Source organism: Emys orbicularis, chromosome 1 (genome assembly GCF_028017835.1).
Source record: "Emys orbicularis isolate rEmyOrb1 chromosome 1, rEmyOrb1.hap1, whole genome shotgun sequence".
Classification (NCBI taxonomy): Eukaryota; Metazoa; Chordata; order Testudines; family Emydidae; genus Emys; species Emys orbicularis.
In genome coordinates, this window is record NC_088683.1 from 106,809,257 (window position 1) to 106,822,487 (window position 13,231).

The 13,231-nt window shown below is 40.0% G+C and overlaps 1 protein-coding gene across 1 annotated transcript in view; it reads right to left on the reverse strand.

The window, feature by feature from the left end:
• Positions 1-13,231, reverse strand: part of TBXAS1 (thromboxane A synthase 1) — a 328,018-nt gene that overhangs the window by 161,870 nt on the left and 152,917 nt on the right. The gene's annotated exons all lie outside the window — the stretch shown is intronic.

Below are 13,231 nucleotides of genomic sequence, written 5' to 3' on the forward strand. Positions count from 1 at the left end.
AGATGTGGAGAAATTGGAGAGGGTCCAGAGAAGAGCAACAAGAATGATTACAGGTCTTGAGAATATGACCTATGAAGGAACGCTGAAAGAATTGGGTTTGTTTAGTTTGGAAAAGAGAAGACTGAAAGGGGACATGATAGCAGTTTTCAGGTATCTAAAAGGGTGTCATAAGGAGGAGGGAGAAAACTTGTTCACCTTAGCCTCTAAGGATAGAACAAGAAGCAATGGGCTTAAACTGCAGCAAGGGAGGTTTAGGTTGGACATTAGGAAAAAGTTCCTAACTGTCAGGGTGGTTAAATACTGGAATAAATTGCCTAGGGAGGTTGTGGAATCTCCATCTCTGGAGATATTTAAGAGTAGGTTAGATAAATGTCTATCAGGGATGGTCTAGACAGTATTTGGTCCTGCCATGAGGGCAGGGGACTGGACTCGATGACCTCTCGAGGTCTCTTCCAGTCCTAGAATCTATGAACTGCATCACGCCACTGAAGATGCCATCGCTTGACTAGACGACTATGCACACACTAAATAAAATAAACCTGGGTTAGCCCTAAAAGACATGCAGAGCTGACAGATTACTACAACTCTGTCACCTTTTAAAACCATAGATTGTAACTCATTTGTGTACATATGTTTGCCTGCTTTAACCTTGCAATAACTCTTTTATATCTTTTCTTAGTTAATAAATCCTTAGATAGTCTACTACAGGATTGGCTACAAGCATTGTCTTTGGTGTGAGATCTAAGGTACACATTGACCTGGGATAAATGACTGGTCTCTTGGGAATGGGAACAACCCGAATATTTTGCAATCTTTGGTGTATAGCAACCAACTATCAATACGTCCAGCTTGCCTGGGTGGCAAGATAGACTGGAGTGCCCAAGGGGACGGGCTGTGACTCCACGGTAAGACTGTGATAGAGCTTTAGGAGTTCACATTTGTTACTGAGTTGGTGAAACCTAATTATAGAACACACAACCAGTTGGGGTCTCTGCCCTGCTTCTTGACAGTCTGAGTTGTGAGCCACTCCAGACAGACGTAGAATCATAGAATATCAGGGTTGGAAGGGACCTCAGGAGGTCATCTAGTCCAACCCCCTGCTCAAAGCAGGACCAACCCCCAGGCAGATTTTTGCCCTAGATCCCTAAATGGCCCCCTCAAGGATTGAACTTGCAACCCTGGGTTTAGCAGGCCAATGCTCAAACCACTGAGCTATCCCCCCCCAACACATGTATGTGTCATGATACATAAAGATGTCACCCTGAGAACTGGGAGAATCTCCAAGTTTTTAAATTCAAACATAAGTGTAGAAGCAGGTGATTATTTTTGCTCTTTATCTGAAGGAATGAGTAAAAATAAAAACAAACATTTTTGCTGTTTTTGTGATGAGACCATTACTTGAAAAGCTACTTAAATTAAAACTTTGGAAGCATTTGTTCTGAATGTAAAGGTAAACGTTCACTGTAAAAGCATGAAAAGTTACTCTTCTGGGGGCTGATTAGTTTATATTTAATCAAACAGTGAAGGAAATACCGAACAAAGCAGACAATATCCAAGTACGTCCTTTTACTAAAACAGCTGCACATTCACAACAACCACCAAAATTACAATGAAATAGTTAGTATGGACAGAACATATAACACACTTTGAACAATCTACTCCAGTTAATTGTGCAGCAAATAAATCTAAGAGAAGAAAATGTACCTATGGGCCCTAGGCAGAATCGAATATAGTGGTTCCAAATATTTTCAGGCAACTGTACCAGTTTAGAGACCTAGTCTGCTACCTCTCATTCAACTATGTGTGTTTGCCCTTTTCCACACTGCAGCACCAACCTCCTGGGGTTAGATCACAAACAATTAAATGAAAATTTAGCCAGCAGCAGTGCACTGAGGATCAGCACAGAGGCTTATCATTAACATGTGAAGAAGGTACCTAGAGTACCAGTCATGAAAGTTTGAAATCTACAGATACCCCTGAGTAGTACTGGTATCCATTGGCTGGGAAGCACTGATTGAATACACTACAACTAACTGCTCAAGAAGTTGCATCGTAAGAGCTTGGTGTTCTCACCTCTGCAAATTTAAAAAATAAGGCAACCAAGCCTCTTATTTACAGGCTATACTGTAGATCAAACCCACACTCAGAATGTGTGGTTGACCTTCATACAGTTCTCAGTGAAGAAAGATGCACAGCAATGAACTTGACACACTGTCACACAAGCACCAGTTTGAAAAGTTTCTTGTGGCTGCATCATACACACAGGTTCTGCATTAAAAACCATGTGCTCATCTGCACACCGGAAACCTAGGCTGCCTTCTATGCACACAGAGATCAGCTCTCCATACTAGGAGATATCACTGAAAGAAGTTCAAGGTTCTGTGTAGCTGTTCGATCATTAAGAAAGAACTTCAAATGTAGAAATGTGCCTGCACAAAACTTTGGATCCAAACACCCCCCACCTTAGGATATTTACAGTACACCTGAGATTTTTGAATCCATCTTAATTAAAGTATCACCTGCCACATCAAGAACGATAGCAAGTTCAAGTCAAGAAGACCTCTCTTCTAAGAGGAATGCAATGAGTAGGGCAAGAGTAAAAGGACATGACATAGTATATGGTATGGCATGAGTGGAAAAGAGGGTGAAACAATCATAAACAAATTAACCAAACTGCTATTCACAAAGAATATTTTCAGAAGTCACAGTAACTGTGCAGAGTCATGTGTGGAAACGAGGTTTTGCATTTTCCTACAAGTTATTTAGTCTACTGGGAAGGAGGAGTTATAAATCTTCCCTGAGAAGGAATGAGACAGTGGAAGAATCTCCAAATGTATATGGTGCTATGTTGGAGAAAATCCTGCTCCCTCCTTTTGCATTTTAATTTTTTATCACTCAGTGAAAAAATAAATAAAAGCAAAACCCCTAAAAGCAATATTCACAAAAGAGAAGCCTGCCCCCAAATAAGCAGGGCAAGGTGGACCTCTTTCCAAAAAGCAATAGAAATCAAAGGCTATTGACATCAAACCCATAGCTGCTACATATCCCACTACCACCACACAGCACTGCCACTTCTAACACAGCCAGACAAAATAAGATTACATATCAGATAAGGAAGCAGTTCTGAATTTAAAACAGAAAAAATTATGATCTTATTGCGGCTTAAGATTTCACATGTTTACTCAGCAATAAAATGTTCTCTTTTAAACAGGAACAGAGACCTGGGAATAGTCAGCTCCTTCCTGTGTGTAACCCTTGTTTGTCTTTAGAGCTGAAAGAGAATTATAAACATAAGTATAAAAAAAATCAATTGCCACAAAAATAATAAATAAATAGCCCATGTGAATTTGATGAAAGATTGGCTCAGAAGACTGCTTTTGGCCTGAATAGAAAGATATGCTTTCATCCTGTTTTGACTATACTCATACGTTTACCTAACATAATTGGATGTAGTTAATATTGCAGAAGCCTTCAAGCAGTGCACATTTCTATCATTAGCTATTTTAAAGCCTTAATGATATCTCTTGTGTTGCAGAAAAGCTCAATATGGGCTTTAACAGTGATTGGCAAGTTTTCAACAGGAGGCAAAACTGGGAAAAGGAGGAGGAGGCCTAATAAAAATCTGATCTTCCTTTTCTTACCCATTTAAAAATAAAATACGATAGGATCAAAAGAAAGGCCAGGAAAAAATCTGTAGATAAAGAATAGTCCAAAGGTTAATCCCAGATTGTAAAATAAATGAAGGGAAGAAAGAACCAGTGAGACAGTGAAGGGAGACAGTCTCTCCCTTCCGTTCCCATTCCCCTTCACATTTTGCGTGTGTGCGCATGCACACGCAGGTGAATGCGTGCCCAAATTAGTGTCTTCTTGCACCTGCAGTGCAGTAAAACCACCTTTCTGAACTTTATTGTGCTATGCTCTCTCTTTTTCCCCCTCTCATCTAAGCAGCATTGTGTCACAATACGCTATAAATTAGGTAAATATGAAGGTGTGGGTTTGTTGTTGTCATTTTTTTAAACTGACTAATTTAGACCATTTTCCAGGAACAGAAGTTTCACAGGTTGGTTTAGTTTCAAAAGTAGTGTAATTGCATACAGCTGCATTCAGCATTCCTAAACTGCCTTGTACAACCACTGAGAGGGAGATTTACACTAATTGTTAGCCACTATCATTAGTGCTGGACAGTATGTAATCCAGCTGGTGTTCCCATATCTACCTAGGATCAGGTATTGACCCAGTGACAGCGGGGTTATAATAGCCGAAAAGAAAGAGCTTTACCTTTTAAAACAAAAAACAAACCCTAATGATTTCTTGGTACCTCATTGTATTTATATGGTTGTTTCCTTTAGTTTTTTCAAACTATTGGTTTTACACATACATACACATACACACACACACACACACACACACACACACGTACGTACATGAAGGGCAAAGAATTTATACTTTATCTAATTTATACTTCAGCTTTATAATCTTTACAGAGGAAGAGCTGTCCAGATACCAAGCAGATGAGAGCAGTATAAGAATTTGAATAAAGCAGAAAAAGATTTAGGGCCAGATTCTAATACCCTTACTCCATGACTAGTCCTACTGAACTCAAAGAGACCACTCACATGATATGGTGCTATTCAGCATGAGTCACGGCATCAAAGTCTGGCCCATAGAGTTTACCCTACTGTCTTTGATATGGGGACTCAAAAATAAAGGCCTACAAATCATCCAGTCTCCTTACAGTCAACCATAAAAAAGAAAAAAGGGTCCCATATTGCTGAGGCTACAACTCATGTAATCTAAAACTAGTCAGCTTCTGGATCTCTGAGCACTGCCAAAGTCCGATCTATTTTACAGCCAACAGCAGCAATCATTTGACAGCTTTAGTTAAATGCCCTGAACTGAAGTAGAGGGGAAAAGCAGGTAATTATTTACTGTGAGTGCATGAAGAGCCATCCAATCTGAGAGAAAATGTAATAGTTATTTTATTATTAAATGTAATAAATTAAATTAATATTGCATTTAATATTTATTTTATTATTTTCTAAAGTGCCCATTGCAAACATTTGGCATGAAGTACAATTTCAAAGCAGTTAAACCAAACTGAATTTAACAGCCCAAAAAACTCTGTCAAAAACTTATCAAAGAAAAATGGGCAACGAAAAAAGTAACCAAAAAATTAAGAGTTATTTGAAAAAAGGGAGGTGGAAAAATAGTCAAGAATTAACTGACCCACCTACAAAGGCCTTGTAATTAGCCTAGAAAATAGCCACAGAGTGATTCAGGTTAAAGACACTAAGGGAAGTAGTTTCAACAGCCCCATCTAGTTACAAGCTTGAGACACCAAGCTAGGACAAACCTAGTTCACCTGCCTTGAAGGGATTTAGGCAAAACTCCTCAAATACCAGATTGTTTGACTGGGGTTTCTGAGTGCTATTACACAATTGACCAAGTTCTCTGCTGGCATGTCAGCAAGAGATTTGAAACCCACCATTTTAGGACGACATATGATCTAGTAGGGTGTAGCAACTAGTTGGGCGCAAGGTAAGTCTCGATAAATTCAAAGCTAAGATGCTTTTTTCATTCAATCCTGCAAAGTGGTGAGCAATTTCTGGAGGCACTGAGCACCCTCAACTCACAACTCAGCACTCTGCATGACTGATAACTACTTTACATGCAGTAGAGTTCCTACTTATTTGAATTTGCCCAACAAGGCAAAATAATCCCACAGTTATTCTGCATCACAAATGGCTGCAGTTTCAAGCCATCACTTGCTGTCAATACTGATAAGGTTGTCTCAGGTTGAGATGCAGCATCACCACATACTGACATCATGATGAGAAGATGCATATTTTGTGAAATTGGCATGGTGCTGTGAGGCAGCCATGGTCAAGGGAAAAATCTGGGGGAACAATCCGGATCTTCAGTTTTTCTACAAAATAGGCAGCTCAGATCCATTAAAAATCACTGCTGCCCAGCTAATTTTGAGACACAAAGCAACCCATAACTTCATGAGAGTCACTCCTTGTGTCTGAATTAACACAAAGGAAAATTGGATAAAGAAAAAGAAAAGCAAGAACCGAACTAACAAAAAACATTATGATAAATAAGTCTAAAAATATCCTCTAAACCTGGGTGTAGGACTGCAAATTAATGATATGAATATGCTCAGGAATGTGGTTGTTACAGTTTATGTAAACATCCACCCTGCTGAAGGGGGGTAGGTGACAGAAATGGTGTTCTCACCGGTTGAACAAAAAGTGTTTTCTTCTGCAATGTTTTAATCCTTTGAATCATTTTCCAAATACTGTATTAGCCATCTTCAAAATATTTGTGACTAGTGTTTCCAAACCCTAGTGCGTGTGTGCGCATCAGTCTTTCACATAGTACACAAGTCATCCATTTATAAACTAGGGTTATTGTATTTTGCAAAAATAACCTGAGAACAAACTCAGAGTTCCACACGAGAATGTGATGGATGATGAAGCTGACCCAACAATAAGTGCAAGTCCTAATCATTATTTACAATTACAATGAAGGAAAATTTTGTAAACAGAAAGGGAAGGGGTTAGAGATTAGATAGTGTGTGCTACGTGGGTTTTTTTGGCAACTTGATTAACAGTCTAATTTAGCAAAGAACGTCTCTTCCTCACTATGGTCCTGATCCTCCACATCCTTGAACGTTGTGTATTGATATTATTTATTATTTGTATTGTGGTAGCACTTACGAGCCCCAGTCACAGACCAGGACCCCATTGTGCTAGGTGCTGTACAAACACAGAACATGTGCAAACATTTACACTTGTACAAAACGAGAGCAAAATGCTGCCACATTCTGATTTGGTAGTTGTTCATACCTACTTGGCACAGGTGTAAATGGCTACATGCCCAAGACAGTGTTGAATAAGGTCCTACATGTTGTACTATGGAGCTCCCTGTTTGTTGATGAAACTGAATCGAATCCAACCAAGACTTTCAATATGCTGTATGTCCCGGAAATTTAGCACTGTCAGAAGCCAGTCAGGTTCATTTTCCAGTAAATATTACCAAGTGGTACAAATCCATTTAATTATTCCCCTAATCGTGGAGGTGAAACCCTTTCTTTTTTGTCTGGCACTTAATCATTCCCACCCCCAACTATACACAACAACATTTAATTTCTTAATTTTTAAAATCACAAGCCTCCACAGGGATGTGTTAATTTTTTTTTCAAAGCATAAACAAATGTGTTTGATAGAGATGGACTAGGGAAGCAGAACTTGAACCTGGATTAGGGTTATGGCTATAGGTATATTATACCTGGTATAAATTGCTGTAGCTCTAGGGAAATTAACGGAACTATATTGATTTACATCAGCCAAGGTTCTTGCACAAAATTGGTATTTGAGGCTCAACCTGAGCTAGTTTGACAGTACTAGCTCTCACAAGCTGCTCCTGTGATGTTTTGTCCCCATACGGCAGAAAAGCCACTAGTTGAGCTGATCCTGTAAGACTTCTACAGTCTTGGCCCACAGCTGAACATGACACAGAAAATTGGCCCCTTGTGGTTTATTGATGATATATTATTTACATAGTGCCATGGGTGGGCTTGCAGCTTTACAGATTAAAGAATAAAGATGAGACCAATGCAAAGATATTACAATCTAATTTATATAGACAAAATGAGTAAATCCCTCAACACATGGAGGAGTGGGGAGAATAAACAAATACAAAATGAAAGAATTGGGGAAACTATTTGGGGGTGGGGAATGAGGCTGTAAGTCGCTTGTATTGTCCTGTTATATGAACTTCTTGGAGGGGAGGGGATCATAGTTCTTGCTTTTTCATTGTCAGCAACCATAATAGAAAGGGAAAGGCACCTGAATGGGAATGTTATAGCTCAAACTCAGAACCAAAGCTGTAAGAGTAGATTTGGATTCATGGACTTCAATTGTAACCTTCCCCAAATTTGTAGGGATTCAGATTTGAGGTTCTGGACTGGACCGATCATTAGTTTTACCATTTGCTAACAGCATTAATCCTTTTAGAATGTTTGCTCCAGCAGTCAGATAAACATAGATTATCCAGTATTTACCCTTGCTGTGAGGCATACCAATCCGCATTCTCTCTGACTGATCTGGCCTGCAGTATCTTGGATACAATTTGTCATTCAAATTATAGACCAGGTAACCTCTGGATCTCTCTTTTAACAGCTAACTACGAACATCCGGATTGTCCTTTATAAAACTTACACTTTAATGATTTGCAAGTATTAATTCCTAAGAAAATTTTCAACGTGGAAACTGAAAACAATTTCCAAACACATTATGCATCATTATCCTGCCTAAAATGATTCAAGAGACATTATAACCCCATCTCCCAGAGAACACAGTAATGCTGTGCAGCTATAAAGGTTCAAGTACCATGTTAGTGCTCTTATAAGGAAAACTCAATCCAAGCGATTACCTGTAATGGTTATGAGAAAAAGGTGTCATTGACTACAGCAGAGTCCCCAGCTACAATTCTTATTGCGGTTTCATGAAAAAACTAAATTCAAATCAATTTCTTACTTTTTTAGCACAAGTTCTACGCACTAATTCTCACTTTTTCCTCTCCTGCTGTAACTATAAATGTAGGGGAAAGACTCTGTATTTCAAAGATGAAGACTGTATTCATTAACAGTACAAAATTTAAAAAAAAGGCCGAAGCACTCAGATTAATCAAGTCTATGTGGAAAAATATGAGGTCATTACTGCCTGCCTGGTGATTACATGGATAAGAATAAAAAGTACCCCAGCCCTGCAGGAAAATAATGCTTAGTTTGTTATACTTGGTTGCCTGTTATAAAGTGGATGCTGACAGTGAGCCTCAATGCAGTTTGAAGCCACAGTCACTCTAGGCTTCTTCAACAAATACAGCATAAAATTACCAATCAGCAATTCAAAAACACCATGAAGAGGGCAAGAGGAAAGGTGGGGGCAGGAGGGACCTAAAATGCTCCTTTCAACAACATTCAAAAGAGATTTCCTTGAAGATGCATATATCATCAAAGGGAAACTCAAGCACTCAAAATAAATATTGCTTGGCTTCAGTTTATGTAAGGCGAAACCCACTTTGCTTGCGTACACACCAAGTAATTAGGCTTGATGCAAGAGAAGTGCGGGTGAACCCAGAAGATGAAATCTACACACTGACCTGGGCACAGGGCATGGGTCTGTAGTGCAGCCATGTCTACAGCTATTAGTCCAGCCTTTAGCTTCCTCTGCATCACTCATGTGGAGTACTAGGGTGACGGGATTGGTGGAAATGCAGCTCCAGGGGCTCTACCCTAGCCTTGGCTCACTAACTAAGCCTATGCCCAAAATAATACTGGAGGCACCTCTTTTGTTATGCGAACCCCTTACAAAACGTAACATTCCCAATTTAAATAAATACAGCACCTAGCACAGTGGGGTCCTGACCCATGACTGGAGCACAAATTTACTTTTCTTGTGGGCTCAAGTATCAAAAAAGTAAAAGTTCATAATATGTTATAATAATCTAGAACAACAAAAGTTGATGGAAAAGGGTACAAAAAGGAGGCAGAAAAACTGAATCAGTCTAAACAAGAAATGCCTACTAATATAACTCAAGGACAGTTAAAATCAGGGTTGGTAAACAAGAAAATATAGGTCCAGAGATTAATAAACCAAAATTGGTTTGTCAAATATTAGGCGTAACTGGTTGACAAAATAATGAGGGGATTGGCTATTCCACCCATCACTCCCTATTTGGATCCTTAAAGAAAGAAACTTTGGTGGGGCAAATAGAGGAAAAAACAGACACAGAGAAAGAACAGATGGAAGCTACTTCACCATCGTGGCTGTCAGCCCAACCATCTCCTGGGACTCTGAGCCATTGTCATCCTAATCCTGAGAGATACTCTGACCAAATCAGGCCAGAGAGGGGCCAGAGAGAACATCACCATCTCTATCTACCAGCTTCAACTGAATCCCAAACGCCACCTGAGATGAAATAGGATCTTACTTTAACAAAACAGCTGTGACAACAACAGCTCCAGTCCATTTCAACTAACTTCTTCTCTTTTCCCCAAAGGACAGTTACTGCCATCTTTGATACCATCTAAGAAACCGTCAAACAAAGGGGTTTTTTTCCTTCTAAAATTCTCTCCAGCTAAAGGGAAAGGGAACAAGGGATGTTGTTAAAAAGAACGCCTTACTTAATACTTCACATTCTAACTGTTTTTCCTTATTTTCAGTATCTTTAATAACAAGTTAAAAATGTAATGGTGTGTTTGCCATGGTACTAAGCAGGCTAAGGCCTTGTATACCACATTCCAGACCTTGTTTAACACTGTTTAATGTTGGACAGTGACTGGGTTATGTTAACACCTTTGACCCATATAGTCCATCTAAATTAATACAACAGGGACACCAACTGCTACAATAATACAAATAATAATAATAAAATATATCACATTAAACTACTTAAATCCATTGCCAGTGCCCCTAAAAAATGATGAGATCTGTCCTCAAAACACCCTTGTCATTCCAATGAATAACTCCATCCCAGCCAACACCAAAGGAAAGAAAGAATGAGCTTTGCATTATATCAGGAAGGATAACAAAGCCAGACTGTGTCAAACCAAGGGGGAGAACCACACCAAGAGACCCTTCTGTACTTCCAATTTACAGGAACTCCCTACTGACCACAACTGTAGCAGCGTGGCATGAGGAAAGAGACATGGGTGAAAACAAAAGCTGCTTCTTCATATACTTTGGATTCAAGGTCCAAGAAGACAGAGAGAAATACAGCCTGGAAAATACCAACTCCATGTGCACAATCTTATACAACACTTTGTCCTTTTTTATAGTGGCAGCAGTGTTAGATGTGGCTACATGCTACTATATGCTGCAGTGAAAGGCAGGCTGCATCCACACTCACTGCCGTGTGTAGCTACACATGGCAGTGAAAGGCTCTGGCAGGAGAAGGCAGCAGGGAATGGTTCCGGCAGCAGGGAGCTATTGGAACCTTCCCCCACTGCTGGCGTCTTTCACTGGTTCTGGCAGCTCCCTGCATCAGGGAAAGGTTCTGAAAGCTACCTGCAGTAGGGAAAGGCTCTGGCAGTGGGGAGCTCCCGCATCTACATGGCTATTTTTAAGCAGCGTAGATGTCCTGCTCCCAGAGCCTTTCCCTCTACAGTGAAACACTGGTGGTGGGGAAAGGCTCAGGTGGAGAAAGGCAGCTCCCCACTGCCAGAGCCTTTTACCGCTGCTACCCCGCTGCTGATGGAGCTGTTCACTGGCACGTGTAAAGCTACATGCTGCAGTGAGTGTGGGCGTAGCCTACCTTTCACTGCAGCGTGTTGCTATACTTATCCTACATGCCACTGCAATTGTAGACAAGGTCTTACAGAGAGGTTTTGTTAACATGTCATAGCCGCCACTGCCTTTGTGGCATGCTGGGTTAATCTACCAAGATTTTGCCTGTGGTGGACTTGCCTTCTGGTTTTGGTGACGTGTGACAAATATGCTTGGCGGTTTTGTCCTACTCCCCGTTCAATTGCATCAGAAAACCACTACAAGACTGACAGCCTCAGCTGAAGAGGCCTGAGACTGGAACAGCAGGAATGTTCTATGTCAGGACTGAGCTGCATTAGCAAAGCTTTGTGCATAGTGCTTACTCAAAAGCCAATGCTTTAGTCTCTCAATTTCATCAGCATAATATTTAAGGGGGAAATAACCCAGAGTAATAATATTTTTTGTATTTTAAATTCTACACTAGCAATTAGAAACTGTTAATAAAAATAGAGAAGGACCTTGCTTTCAGTAATTTTCTAAGTATAAACAGAAGCACTCTCTTAAAAGCTTTAAAATAACCTCTGTACAGGCAACGAGAAAAAGGCTTCTATTACTTGGAAAGTGCTTTTGTCCCTCTGCAACCATTATTCACACATACAAAGTCACATTTGAATAAACCCAAATGACCTGCCTTACATACAATTCAATACTATTTATTTTTATATAGAATCCTTAATACACAGCATCAGAAAACACTTCACTGAGAGAACCAAGTGTGAGCTAAAGAGGAAAGGAAGCTTTTTGGGTGAAATTGCATAAGAAGAAATAGGGAAGACAGAAACAGTCAGTTTCAGATAGATGTGGATGAGTATGAGGGTTTGTCTACATGGGGACATTCAGGAAAATTAATCCCCACATTCACCATTCTTGTAAGGATATGATATATTTAGTATTAAGTATGCTTTGTGAGATATCATCTGAAAACTCATAGTCTGCAGAATATTATTATCCTGTTGCAATGTGTGTGACAACACTGCATGTAAAATTATGAGATTTTGCTATATGATTGTTACTGAAACATGTATAAGAAGGAGGGAAAATGTCCCTAGCCACCTTTCTCCTCCTTCCATCTCTCTGCTCATGACAACAATGACTCTCAAAGAACTGAACAAAGGGGGAAAGTGGTCCCAGGCTGGAAAGGGACGCAGATGAAATGTATTGCAGCTCATGGTGAGACAAACCTTTTGCTTTTAAACCTATTAGCCTTGGTAAAGTTTCAGAGTTAGCTTGCATGTTTATCCTTTTCTTTCTTTTGTAATCAATCCTGACTTATTTGCATCTATACTTGTAATCACTTAAAATCGATCTTTCTCTAGTTAATAAACTTGTTTTATCTAAACCGATGTATTTTGGTTGAAGCGCTTCGGAATCTCTACTTAAGTCAACAAGCCTGGTGCAGATTCATTGCCCATTGTTGGAATGATGGACTATCTATGAGCTTACACTGCCCAGGAGGGTCCTGAACAGTACAAGACCCACATTTCTGGGAACGAAGGCTGGGGCTGAGGGATATGTGGGTGTCACCCTGTATGTAGTTCATGGATGGCTGGGCATAACATGCATGTATTCAGCAGGGAGCGACTTTACATGCTGGTGGCTGTGAATGAGCAAAGCTTAGAGGGGTTTGCTGTTCACCAGTAAAGCAGTGTAAAAAGCATCCCAGGCTGGAGAGCTAAAGGACACAGCAGTTCAGGTTCCACCCTGGGGAATGTCACAGAGTATTATCCCCATTTGTAACTGGGGCACAGAGAGATTAAGTGATTGGACACAAGAAGTCAGTGTCAGAGTGTGAAGTGAACCTGCTCTCCTGCGTCTCAGTCCAGTGCCTTTACCACAAAACAATTATTTCCCTCTTTAAAAGCTTCTCTTCAAGCCCTCAAAGTGCCCTGGAAAATAAT